Source organism: Cavia porcellus, unplaced genomic scaffold (assembly GCF_034190915.1).
Source record: "Cavia porcellus strain 051 isolate PalLab524CR breed Dunkin Hartley unplaced genomic scaffold, mCavPor4.1 scaffold_17, whole genome shotgun sequence".
NCBI lineage: Eukaryota > Metazoa > Chordata > Mammalia > Rodentia > Caviidae > Cavia > Cavia porcellus.
The window spans coordinates 26,984,312-26,998,312 of NW_026947500.1; positions in this window are offsets into that span (position 1 = coordinate 26,984,312).

The following is a 14,001-nucleotide window of genomic DNA, read 5'->3' on the forward strand; positions in this document are numbered from 1 at the left end:
GAGGGCGGCTGCGTATCTCCAGCAGGATGCTGTGTCACCATGCTTTTGGCCACTGCGAGGTCAGGGGTTCTGCCTGGGATCCACACACGGATGCTAGAAGAGAGATGTTCGCTCTTCCTCCACTGGAGGAGGCCAGCAGCCAGCCAGCCTCCCGGCCTTCTCAAGGATGCCGTCTCCAGCACAGGAGGAGGCTGAAGAGAGACCAGGACGCCAGCATCAGGGCATCTGGATCCAGGCACACTTGGCCTCCACTCTCCTTCCCAGTGTCCTGGATTAGTAAATCAGTTTTAGGTGAAGAAAGTCTGCCCCGGGGTTTTGTCACTTGCTCTGAAGGATCTTTGCTGGCCCAGCCATGCCTACATCTGCACACCTTGTTGGATATCTGCACTGTGGGCAGGGAGACAGTGTGGATCCCTCCCCCACCCCTAGAAAAAGTAGGATTGGAATCCAAGCCCCTGTTGCTGTCCAGAATGAGAAATGGCCATATGCCATGCCACTAGGAAAGGCTTAGGTACCGGAAAGCAGCCAGTGTGGGCTGGGACGAGAGTCTCTAGCCCCGGCAGGGTGCACATGAGTGCCAGCACCACCACCCCTAGTGACACCTGTGTGTTCACCTTTAAAGCAGAAGGGAGCAGTCGCCACCTGCAGGCTGTGCAGATCCGTCGTTGTGCTGACCAGTAGGCAGCATTGTGGCCTGACGTGGTCTGTGACCAGGTGTGTGGTCTCCGTGACACTGTCCCATACCGTGTCTAGCTGTGACCACTGCACCCCACTTCCCTCCTTCCCTTCACTGCTGACCACTGCTTATCCGTTGGTGATGTTCTGTTAAAATGTCAGAGTTGACAGGGGCGACGTGCAGTTTCCATTTCTCATCCTAGAGAGACTTCACTAGGAAAATGTGTGTAGTTGGTGGCTTGAAAAACCTTCTCCAGTCTGGCTGGGCAGTTTCTCCCGAAGGAGGGAAAACAGTACCCTAGAGCCGGATGGCTCCCTGGCCAGCAGATGTGATCTTGGTGACAGTGTCCTGCAGGCTGCAGCCCTTCCCGGAGGGGAGCACCTCAGCGGGGCCTCAGGGGAGTTGAGGAGTCCTTCAGTGGTGGGGGACCAGCCTCAGAGATGGGGACTGGCCTTTGCCTTTAAGGCTGCAAGGAGGAGGTCTTGCCCTTTGCTCCCCAGGGCTGAGAAGCCACAGGGCCAGCTGCGGCACCTGGCTTTGGAGATGATCAGCCCTGACGTGCGTCCCCAGGTTAACCCTCCGTGCCTGTCCCCTCATCTGTAAGAGGGGCTCATAGGGTTGCCGTGGTAAATGTCTCAAGGTCCTTGCAGTGTCTGATTTTCTGTCCTCTTCCTCATCTTGCAGAGCTACAGTGACAAGAGATAGAAGCACCTGCAGTAAATGACTACACCTGTTCAGATAGCAGGGCCAGCAAATAGTCCTCAGGGTCCCTGGCAGAGGTGAGATCCTCCGGGAGCCCAGGAGCCAGTTACAGCTGTGAAGGTTGTTGGTCCGCAGCCCTGCCCAGGGCGGGGCCCCAGCTTCCTTTCAGGTGACACAGAGCACTCTGCTCCCTGCCAGGCGGGCCGAGCCCTGCAGTGGGCCAGCCACACACAGTGTTTACCTTGGTTTGTTTAGAGTGCTGCCCAGGGGGACGGGGCCAGTGCGTTGCTGGGCACCGTGCTGCGTTGGGAAGTTTTGAGCCCGAGTTACAACCTTGGCAATTGAAATCACATTCTGTGCCAGGGGCATGGCAAAAGTGCAGCCTTATTTGGGCTGGAAACTTCTTTGTACGGAGAGGATTGGAGCAAGCGAGCCAGTTCCACATGGGCGATGAGTGCTCAGCGTCCCAGGTCGGACCGTCCAGTTTGTAAATTGTTTCAGCCTCTTGGTGCAGCTCAGTGCTCTGCTGCCCTCAGCTGCCAGAGGGGCTCAGCTGTATAATTGTCACCCCCGAAAACTCACCCACTGTAAGCATACAGTTCCACAAAATATAGGAAATGTGGGGCCGTGCCGCCTGCTACCTGGCAGAGCTCCAGCCGCTCTGTGTGTGAATGTGGGTTTCATTTTCTTGGGTGGATTCTTAGATGTGCAAGGTCTTATGGTGAGTGTCTGGCAGGTATTTTGTTTGTGTTTGTGCTTGTTTTGGTTGTACTGGGGATCAAATTCAAGGGTGCTCTACCACTCAGCTCCAGCCCCAGCCCTTTTTATTTTTCATTTTGGGGCAGGGTCTCCCCTAAGGTGCCCAGGTTGGCCTTGAACTTGCCATGTTACATCCCTGCCACCTGTTAAGGAGGGTTTCGAGTTTGCTACCTTCCTGCCAACACTTGGTATTGTCTGGTTGTTGTTGTAGCCATCCCAGCGCTTTCCGGACTCTCACTGTAGCTTCACGCTGCACTTCTTTAAAGACTAATACATTTGAGCATCTTGGTTTGTGCTGTGACACATTCTGAATCTTTTCAGATAAAATGCTTAATCCTGCATCGTTTTATTTTAAGGAGAATAAAACCAAACCAAACAGAGTAAGGCCAATCAAAATAAACAGTGAATGTGATACAGATCTTCAAAACAAGACAATAGGAAATCAACAGTGGCTACCAAAATGCCTGTTGTTATCTTCAGAGTAGCTGCCCATTCCATCAGACATAACAAATTGAAACAAAACAACAAAGCAATACAGGGAGACAGAGAGAAAGAGAGAGAGAGAGAGAGAGAGAGAGAGAGAGAGAGAGAGAGATTAATGCTTGTAGTATTTAGTGTTTGACTTCAAAACAAGATAATAAGAAATCACTAGTGGCTACCATAATATATCTTCTTGTCTTTGAAAAAGCTGTCTATGCCATCAGATATAGGCTTTTGGGGGCCCTCTTTTTGAGGCAGGATATCACTATGCAATTTAGGCTGGCCTTGAGCTCACTTTGTACCCTAGGCTGGTATCAAATGTGCAGTGATCCTCCTGCCTCAGCCTCCTGAGCACAGGGATTACAGGCATGTGCCACCACATCCAGCTGTCAGATATAATAATAAAATAATAAAACTGAACAAAAGAAAACAATGAAAATAATACAGGACTTTAAAACAAGATAATGTGGAATTAACAATGGCTACCACCTTCAGAAGGCAATCCCTATAATTGCTATATTGTATCTAAATAGGTGCTCAGACTACCAGCTTTAGGCCTACAAAGTAAATCAAACACTAAATACTGCAAGCATTAAACTCTCTCTCTCTCTTTCTCTCTCTCTCTCTTTTACTTCAGTAACTATCATCTTAGCCTGTGTTTTTCCGAATCAGCCAGTTACTTATGGGGGTGGGCTTGGTTCTTCTTGTCTCTAACTAAGCCTGAGTGCTGGCTGGCTCACAGGAAGGGGCTGGCTTCTTGTTTCTCCTCCTGGAAGCCCATGACTGCCTCGTACATCTTTATTTCACCGAGGGGAAACAGAACCCAGGGCCTTGTGCATGGCAGTCATGTGCTCTCCCCCTGAGCTGCATCCTCAGTCTTTGGCCTGGTCTTTGAGGTGGGTTGTTTGCTACGTGTGGTGACACCACATCTGTTATCCCACCATTCTGGGAGACTGAGGCAGGATCACTAGGTCGACTCGGGCAACTTGGTAAGACGGTCTCAAAAGAAAACATACATGAGCTGCATAGTAAGTTCAAGGCCAGCCTAAATTTAGTGAGCTCTTGCCTCAAAAAACCCAACTAACTAAAATAAAACTAAGGGCTGGGCTATAGATTGGTGCAAAAACATGGATTCAGTGCCTAGTACTGAAAAAAAAAGTCTGTCTTATTGAGATATATGGTGTCTTCATATATTCTGGGTAGAAATCTTTTACCAAATGTGTGATACACAAGTCTATCTCCCATTCTTGTTCTGTGATTTTTTTTTTTTAAGTATCGGGGATCAAATTCATGACCTCACACTTACCAGGTAGGCATGTATGCCACTGAGTTAAATCCCAGGTCCCTGTGATTTTCTTTTCATTTTCTTCTTCTTCGTCTTTTTTTTTTTTTTGTCTTTTTCCTTTTTACCGGGGATCGAACTCATGCCTGCCTGCTTGCAAGGAAGGCGCTTATGCCACTGAGCTAAATCCCCAGCCCTTTTTCTTTTCTTTTCTTTTCTTTCTTTCTTTTTTTTTTTTTTTTTTTTTTTTTTTTTTTTTTTTTTTGAGACAAGCTCTTTCCATGTAGTTCGGCCTGGCCTTGAACTCAAATATGTAGTCCAGGCTGGCTTTGAACTTGCTGTGATCTTCCTGCTTCAGCCTCCTGAGTGCTGAGACTACAAGTGTGTGCCACCATCCCTGGCTTGATTTTTTTTTTTTGATACAAGGTCTTGATATGTAATGCAGGTTGGCTTCAAACTCATGACAATTCTCCTGCTTCTGCCTCCCAAGTGCTGGGATTATAGGCATGTACCACTACGTCCAGCTGGCTTGATTTTCTTTTTTTTTGTCTTTTTCCTTTTTATCGGTACCAGGGATCGAACCCACGACTGCCTGCTTGCAAGGCAGGCGCTTATGCCGCTGAGCTAAATCCCCAGCCCCTGGCTTGATTTTCTTGATACTCTTTATTTTAATGAAGTCCAAATTACCAGATTTTTATTTTATGGCTGGGCTTTTATTTGTTCTTATTTATATTTTTTCAGATTTTTGAGACAAAGTCTTGTTATTTATCCAGGCTAGCCTTGAACTCTAGGTGACCCTCCTCCCTCAGCCTCCTGAGTGCTAGAATTACTGGCATACACCACCATGCCTGGTTGTGCTTTTATTGATTTGCTTAAGATCTTTTTACCTAAGATCTCAAAGATCTTCTATAGTTTCTTCGGAGCATTTTGTAAGTTTAACTGTTATGCTCAGGTTTGTGATCTATTCAAAGTGGACTTTGGTGAGTTGTGTTTGTTGCTATCTGTTTGTGTGGGTTGTTAACCATTTGTCATTGTGACATGATGCCTAAGAAGAGCAGTTTAAAGGAAGAAAGAGTTGTTTGGCTCATGATTTCAGAGGGTTCAGTCCTTGGTCCCACTGTTTCTGGGATTGTCAGGGCAGAAGGGTGTGGCAGAAGGAAGCCATTCACTTCATGGCAGCCAGGAAGCAGAGAGCGAGCCAAAGACCTGGGGACAGGATGCACCCCTTGGAGCCCTGCTCCGTGGTAATTTCTTCCTCAGTGAGGCGCTGCCTCCTGGTAAACCCAAGCTCCAACATGAGAGCCTCAGTCTATGATCATTTTCTCAGAGCTATCAGCTGGAGACCAAGCCTTTGGCATGTGGGATCTGGGGCATTTCAACTCCAGACCATAACACATGCACCCCGTGTGCCCAGCATCCTGTAGTGAAGGGCTTTCTTTCCCTCGGAAGTGCTGGGCAACTTGTTGACCCATTTGAGCACGAATGCAGGGCCTTGGTTCCAGATTCTCAATCTTATTCTGTCCATCTCTATGTCCTATGGCAGTTCCACAGGCCTCACCTGGACACTCCGGTCCCTGTCATGGAGGGAGGGCAGCTCCTCCTGCAGGAGGGACAGCAGGGAGACTTCCCATCAAGGCACCATGACAAGCTCATGACCCAGCCTCGGAATTCTACAGAAAGGAGAGTTTTAAAGGCGTGTGGTCACTCTCAGAAAAGGAATGTGCCTGTCCTGTGTTCCAGAGCTGGACAGAAACATGGCCCATAGGGAGCTGTGGTCCTGGCCTGGTCAGCAGCAGGGATGGCCAGAGCCTGTTCCTGTGAGTAATCGGGGTGAGAAGGGCCAGCCTGGGGGTTCCCAGGGAGGAGCTGGATGCTGGGACAGGGCTGCCTGACTCATGCAGGAGGGCAGCCGTACAGTTACCATGGCTGCAAAACATCCCTCCCCAGCGCGCTGTGGACAGAGCTCCCATTTATCATGGTCTTGCCTTCTATGGCTCAGGAATTTGCATAGAGCTCAGCGGAAAACAAGATTGAAAAGGCCGGCACTGCCTGGAGTGGGGGCACTAACCATGAGGGGAAGTTCGTCCCCAGAGCTGCTTGTGGGTCAGGCTGGCCCTTGTCTCCAGCTGAGCTCTGCCCAGTACCTACGCTGAGGTCGTCCCCCCGCGGGTCACACCTAGGTCCCATCTCAGGCCCTGCCTTTGGACACCAGGCTGAGCACACTCCTAGTCTTGTGGCCTTAGCTGCTGGCCATTTGCTGGCCACCTGGAATATTTAGTAGACAAGCTCAACCTCCAGACTGCCCAGTGCAACGTCCGATTTGCCCTCTCAGTTGGGGCCTGAGAATACCCCCCAAGATATATCCACCTGCTACCCCCAGAATTCATGAATGTGACCTTATTTAACACTGCAGATGCAGTTAAAGGGTCTGGAGATGAGACCATTACCTGTGTGGTCCCAAGTTCCACACCAAGTATCCTTAGGGGACACACAGAGGGGATGGGGGGGACCATGTGCAGACAGAGATGGGGTGATGGGGTCACAAGCCAAGGCCCCCCAGGAGCTGGGAGGGGCAGGAAGGCTCCTCCAGGGATCCTGTACCTTGAAGTCTCCACGCCCATGGACTCTGTGACACTGCTCAAGACTTGAGAGCAGGTTCCGCTGTGTCAGATCCCCAGTGTGTGATGATTTTTGTGTCAGCCATGGAACATGGAAGACCCACAGCCTACCTCCTAGGCTGCTCCCTCCTTGGTCTTGGGGTTCTCCTGGGTGCCTCTCTCTCCCCATCCTATCCTGCCAGTGTATCATCTGCTCTGCCCTCCAGGCATAGTGGAATCCACCTGTGTCTGTACCCCACTGCTGTGCTCCGGCCCAGACCCCCACCCCTCTGCCCTGGGCCCATGCAGCCTCCTTGTATCAGTCAGTGTTTCATTGCTGTGACGGAATAGCTGATGTCCATAACTTCCAGGAGGAGAGGTTTGTTTCGGTGCGTGGTTTCAGAAGGGTTAGTCCATGGCGGCCAGACTCCAAGGCAGGAGCAGCATGGCAGAGGGGAACTGGGGAGGAAAGCTCCTCACAGGAGCCAGGAGACCCTGGGGAAGGCCCAAGAGGAAGGGGTAGGGCCAGATACAGCCTCCAAGACTACATCCCCAGGGAGCCCTAGAGACATCCAGAAATGTACTTTATTGATTTCTTTGGAGTCTCTCAAGTCAGTACACTAGACGTCAAGATAAACCATCACTCTCATGCCCTGCCTGGCCTTTGCCCGTGATCTCTACTGCACATATTTCTTCTTTCTGCTCCAAACCCCATGCTCTGTGCTCTGCACCTGTGACTCTGGGCAGATGCTCTGCAAGCCGTGTCCTCAGGCATAGCTCCAGAGGGACTGGGAGGCAGGAGGGGAGACTTTGGCTGTGTCTTCCTGTCCTCCTAATGTTGCTCCAGCAATGACAGCTGCTCCTGTCACAGCTTCTTTCGGTGCTCTCCTGCAGGCCCTTGGGGCTTCAGCAGTGCCCTCCTTGGAGAAGCCCACCCTGGGCCCCTCCTGCACCAGCAGCTTGAGGGCCATCACCTCTGAGGGAAGAGCCTCCGTTCCTGACCCGCTGGCACCCAGGAACTCCAGCTTCCAGCCCTGGCTCCTGTAAGGGAGTCACAGCCCCGTGCAGCCAGGGACCCTCAGAAACACAATCCATGCTCTTTGGGCTCAGGCTGCTGGTGCTCCCCAGCCACAGGAGCAGGGATTTAGTCTCTTGCTGGGAAAGGAAGGACTGGAGTCCAAGGTGAAGTTTGGAATGATGGCAAAGGGAGCACGTGAAATTACTGCAGCCCCTGCCACAACATCCACCACCCCTTAGCTCAGTGACCTGTTTTTTACACCTGAGATTAGAACTCTGGGCCTGGCCTGTAGCTAGGCAAGCACTCTACTGCAGCCCTTGTTTTCTTTTTCACTCTTTTCTTTCCTCTCCTTCCTCCTTTCCATCCTCCACTCCTCTTCCTTTTGCTGGCTGAGTAGTATTCCACTATTTCTGTGTACCATATCTTCTTTACCCAGTCACCTGTTGGGGAGCATGGGTTGTTCCCATCTTTGCCTATTGTGAACAGGTGTGGCGAACACAGGGTGCAGGTGTCTCTTCCACATCCTGAGACCCTCTTCTTTGGGTACACAACTAGGGCTGGGTGTGCTGGGTCATGCGGCAGTCCTAGTTTTAGTCTGTTGAGGAGCTCCATCCTAATGGCTGTCTCATTTACCTGTTCCCACCAAGCGTGTAAGGAGGTTCCTTTCCCACAGCAACTTCGCCAGCACTTAGCATTGTTGTCTTTTTGCCATTTCATTGTGATTTCTGTTTGCATTTTCAGTTAGCAAGGTCAGGCTTTTTTCCCTAATTGTCTTCTTTTGAGATGTGCCAAATCATTTACCTACTGTGTAGTTAATATTTCCTTCTTTCCTATTTCCCCCTCCCCTTCTCCTGAGAGTCTTCTCATTTGAATGGCTAATCTTCACCCTTTCCTAGTTTATTTTAAATCTCTTTTCTCCTAATTTGTGTCTCTTGCTTTCTTTTCTTTCTCCTCTCCCTTCTCTTCCCTTCTCTCTTTTTTCTTTTTTTATTTTTTTTGCAATGCTGGGGGATTTAACTCAGGGAGTGCTGAGCTACATTGCTGGCCACTATTTTTCTAAATAAAAAAATTTTTTTGAGACAGAATCTCGCTAAGTTATCCAGGCTGACCTCAAACTTGGGCTCCTCCTGTCTCAGTCTCCTGAGTAGCTGAGATTAAAGTGCCATGTGCCATGGAGCTTGGTGGTCTTTTGCTTTCTTTGTATGAAGCGTTCCTCAGCTTTATATCCCAAGTCTGACATTTAGCTTTCAGTGTTCCAGAACCAACCCTTCAGCGTGGTCTTAGTAATTATGGTGATGTCACTTTCTCTTTCCTTCTTTCTGTGCCCTCCGCGTGTTCTTTCTCCTGCAGCATCTTTATTCCAGGATGATACACTGGGTGTGGTGGCACATGCTTGAAATCCCGGCACTCTGGGAGGCTGAGGCAGGAGGAGGCCCACAAGTTTGAGGTCAGCCTGGGCTACATGAGTTCAAGGCCAGCCTGAGCTACACAGTGAGACCTTGTCTCAAAAAACAAACAAAACAAACAACTCCCATGTTGCATCTCTCTGCCTCCTGCACCAACACGAGGAGTTGTCCTTTGGAATCTGCTGCTGCCTAAGCAGGGCCGATGCTCTGGCTGCCCAGGGCTGCTGACTGTGACTCCGCTATGCTGTGTGAGTCATCCTGTCTCTGACCTGATGAGGGTTGCAGGTCTGCATCTTTGTCTTTCTCCCGGATGCGTCCAGTTCCCCACGTCCTGGGGTCCTTGGGAGTCAGGCGGCATCTGTCTCTCTACCCCTACTCGCCCTTCTCCTAGAAATGCTGCCAGGCTGCAGGGGGCAGACCTGCTCGTTCACTCTCTGCAGAGTCCAGGCCTGGGTTTCATCTTTTCTCAGAGCTGAGGACGCCTCCCTGGGGTTTGATCACTTGTGTGCTGCTGCTTTTTAAAATTGTAAACATGCATTACATAAAGTGCCACCTGTCCACTGTTGTAACAGCTCCGTGGCCTCAGGTCCATTGCTGCCGTTACGTAGCCTGCACCACCATCTGGTGCCAGAGATTTCTCCTCTTCCCAGCCAGAAACTGCCCCCTTGCACACCCTTCCGTTCTGCGTTCCCTCTCTGACTCCACACTCCCTGGACTGGCCTTGCTGTCCACTCTCCATGAGCACCTGGCCTGGTCCTTGAGTGAGCAGAGAGCTGAGTGCGTCCAAGCCTCACACAGACGTCGCTATTTAAGAATCTTTCCACAGATGCACGGTAAACCTCAGCCAGCAGATCCTCTTACAGCGACCGTTACATGACATGGTCACTTTTTATTTTGCAAGAGGAAATTAGAGTTTTATTACCATGAGTTACAAGATCTTGTTGTATGTGTGTATGTGGAGGAATGGCTGCATCTCATTTGACTTGCATTCACTTGGAAAACAGTGTTTTGAGCATGTTCCTAGGTCACCAAACCAGAGCTGTATCAGCTGTTCAGACCGTTAGGCTGGGAGTGGTGGTGCATACCTGTAACCCCAGCACTTAGGGAGGCTGAGGCAGAAGGATTGCCAAGAGTTCAAGGCCAGTCTGGGCTACATAGTGAGATCCTATCTAAAACAATAAGATAAAGAAGAAAGGAGAGACCGTCAGGTTCTCCATATCTATTCAGAACAGAGTGAGCAAATCAGAACTCCAACTTGACACAGTTTGTCACATTGGGGATTAATCTCCTTAGTATGCTTCAAGATGTTTGTCATCTGTTTGCCCCCATCTGCAAGTATCAAAAAAGCCTGAATGTGGGCTGCCACATTCTTTCCTTATAATCTTTATGGGTGAATCAGTGATTCCCATTACATTGTGTCATTATATTACAGTCATTTGGCTGTGAATTTATGATCCTCCTTTCTCAGGAATAGCAGGGTCACAGGCGTGTGCCACCAACCTTCCTTGATATTGATATTTGTAAAAGCAAGATACCAAGCTGTGTATTCAGGAAGCTTTAACTTATACAAAACACGCATATATGCGTAAAGAAACAGAAAGACATTGGGCCAACATAAAAACACCTCTGATCTTCGGGACTCGACGTGATTCTTGTTGTCTTATTTGTGCTCTGTTCTTTCATTATGTGAGGTTTCCTGCAGCGGCAGCTCTGGTCCCGTAATTAGGGTAGAACAGTCTCAGTTTCCCAGTTAGGCGGTTGACAGAGTCACAGCTGCTCCAGTTTTGAGGGCCACCAAGGGCAGTCCTATTCCTCCCTAGCTGGGCCTCGGGTGGTCCTGGAACTGGGTGGGGCTGGGACTCGGGCCGGAGGAGGGGGAGATGGGGCTCCATGTGTGTTTAGAAAAGTGCCCCGGGGGCCACCTGTGGCGAGAGATGGTACCGTTGTCGCTCACAGACCCCTGGGGGCCACAGCAAGAGTGGGCTGCGCTGGCGCCAGGTGGGGCAGCGATCCATCTGTGGAAGGTCGTGAATCAGAGCGTTAGAACTTGCTGACTAAGAGGAACGCGGAGCTCAGCTGGTTTCCGGCTCGGGGACGCTGACTTACAGCTGCGGAAGCGCCTGACAGCGTTGGGCTTTCTTTCATGCGCTGTTCACATATGCTGTGCAGACGGTTGGAGGTCTCTGGATTTTCCAGTGATGTCAGGCAGATTGGCATCTGCCAGCCACGCTGGCTGCCCAACTCCCTGGAGACCCTTCCTGGGGACCTGGCTAGGAGCCCTTATGAAAGATTTTCCTTCTTCCTAAAAGGAAAGAGTCAGTTAAGGGGTACTGTGGTTACCCTAGTCTCACCGACGCTTACAACCTTTGCATGCAGTTGTGTGGAGGTGTGATGTCCAGAGCTCTGCAGCCTTTCTGGGACTATGAATACGCTTTTGGACAGAAGCCAATTTCCTAAGAAGAGTCCAATGCTTGATGGCATTGCACGGCTGCCAAACCCACCCCCGGTCAGTTAGCTCCCTTTGGACCCTATTTTGTTGTTGTGTTGAAATAAAATTCGTGTAACAAAATTAACCACTTAAAAATGAACAATTCAGGACCAGGAGTGTAGCTCAGTGGTGGAGTGCCTGCCTGGCGAGCATGAGGCCCTGAGTTCAACTCCTGGTACCAAAAAAGAAAAAAAGACCCCCAAAAAAGCCTTGAGGAAAAAAAAAAAAAACAATCCTAGCCAGTCATGGTGGTACATGCTTCCCAGAATTTGGGAGGCTGAAGCAAGAGAAATCCTCACAAGTTTGAGGACATCCTGGAATGTGTGGTGAGTTCAAAAACAGACTGAACTACACAGCAAGACCCTGTCTCAAAAAACCAAAACAAGAAAGCAATTCAGTGACGATTAATGCACTCACAGTGCGGCCCAGCCATGACCTCTAGAGAGCTCCAGCCTTCCATTTTCCCCAGAGGAAACCCCACGCCCTCACCCTCCCTTCTGTCCCTTCTCTAGCTCCCAGCAGCCCTGCGTTTACTTTCTATCTCACAGGAGGTGTGTGCTCTGGACAGGTCATACCAATAATTTGTTTTTCAATACTGGAGACTGAGCCCAGGGCCTTCATATGGAGCCTTCTCCACAGCCCTTTATTATTTTTTCTTTTGAGTCTCATTAAATATCTAGTCACCTGGGCTGGGCTCAAACATTCGATCCTCCTGCCTCAGCCTTCCCAGAGTGCTGGGGTTACAGGTGTACACTACCATGCCTGTCTCGGGCACATCATATAAATGGAATTCTGTAACACGTGACCTTTGGGACTGGCTTCTTCCACAAAGCATAACATCCTTGAGGGCCTTCCATGGTGCAGCCTGCCTTAGCCTCCCAGGGTGCTGGATTACAGGTATGAGACACCACGTCTGGTTCCATGAGTGGCTTTCTGGGAAAGAGTGAATGGAATGTAAAATGCAAGAGCTTTTCTCTGCCCAGCCCTGGTGTTCGGGCTGGTGGTGTGGGTCCTTCGGGAACTGGAAGGTGCTGTCTCCTACCACCCACTGTGCTCCTGTGCACCCGCCCAGCTCCTTTCTCCTCTTCCCTGGCACCTCGTCTCCCTGCCTAAACGTTCCCTCTGTCTCTGCATGTGCTCAGCTCATCACTGACTAGTGCACACCAGGGCTGAGGGAAATCTCCAGGTGTCCAGGCAGAGTAGTGGGTGAGTGGCTTCACTGTAGTTCTCCAGGACAGACCTTTGTGTCACTCTCTCAGGCCTCTTGTTTTGGGCAGATTCCCTTGGATGGTAGACAGAATGGTGGCCTCCAGCCATGTCCACCTCCTAGGCTCCAGGACCTGGGAACACATCCCTTACCTGGCTGTGGTGCACGAATGTGATGTGAACAGCTGTGAATACAAATGTGATGGAGTGAGGGGTCCCGAGATGGGGAGTTAGTTCCGGATTCTCCCCACTGGACCCAGTGCAGTCCTTAAAAGAGGAGGCAAAGATGCAAGAGACAGAAAACGTGTCATATTGATAAAAGGAGAGAGAGGAGAGGAGATGGCTGGCTTTGAAGATGGAGTCAGGGGCCACCTCTAAGGACTGTGAGTGGCCTCTAGAAATGGAAAGCCAGGAAGCAATTCTTCCCAGAAAGCCTCCAGGGGAACACAGCCAGCCAGTCCACTTTAGACTTTAGACATCTAGAGTTACAAGACAGTGCATTTGTGTTGTATTAAACCGTGGAGTTAGTGGTCTTTTGTTACGTGGGAAATAAAAAACAACACACTCAGTAATGGATTTTTCAGCCTTTGTCTAGGGGGTCTGGCATCCCCCAACCAGAGCACACTCTCCCTGGCATCCCCCATGTAGCCCTCAGGTGGGCTGGTCCATTCAAGACAGAGAGCTCTAAGCATGCGGCCATTTGTCCATGTTTGCCAGTGCCGACCTTGGGCTCTGGGCTGGCTGAGGTGTAAGATGGGGAAGCAGACTGCTGCCAGCCCAGTGACCACCCTCCATCAGGACAGCATGTTGAGCTCACAGACTCTGGAGTCTGTGTCTGGCCTCTCAGTCCACTTCTGCTGCCTCCCAGCTTTAGGACAAACCACTCAGCTGTCCCTCCATGGCCGTCCCTGTCAGGTGAGGTACTGATGAGAGTGATTATGGGCTATGGGGAGCTAAGGGGTTGACTCCTGTGCGAGGCCAGGAACCACCTCACCCCTAGTGAGGACTTGTGTATTAGCTTTACAGCTGGGGCAAAATACCTGGCACCCACAACTAAAGGAGAAGAGGTTTAATCTGGCTCGCGGTTTTGGGGTGTCAGTTCATGGTTCCAAGGTGGAAACAGCATGGTGGAAGGGCCTGGCAGAGAAGAGCTGCTCAGTCATGGAACCAGAAGGGAGAGAAGGGAGGTGCTAAGGAGGGAGATGTGGCCTCCAAAGCACGCTCCAGGAGCTCGATGCATTCAACCACACTCCACACCTACCAGCACATTTGCCTAAGAACTCACCCGTGGATTAACCCACTAATGACTGTAATGCCCCCGTAACCAAGTCACCTTCCAAAAGCCCCTTCTCTGTGCCCATGAGGTTTTGAAAGGGACATTCTAGAT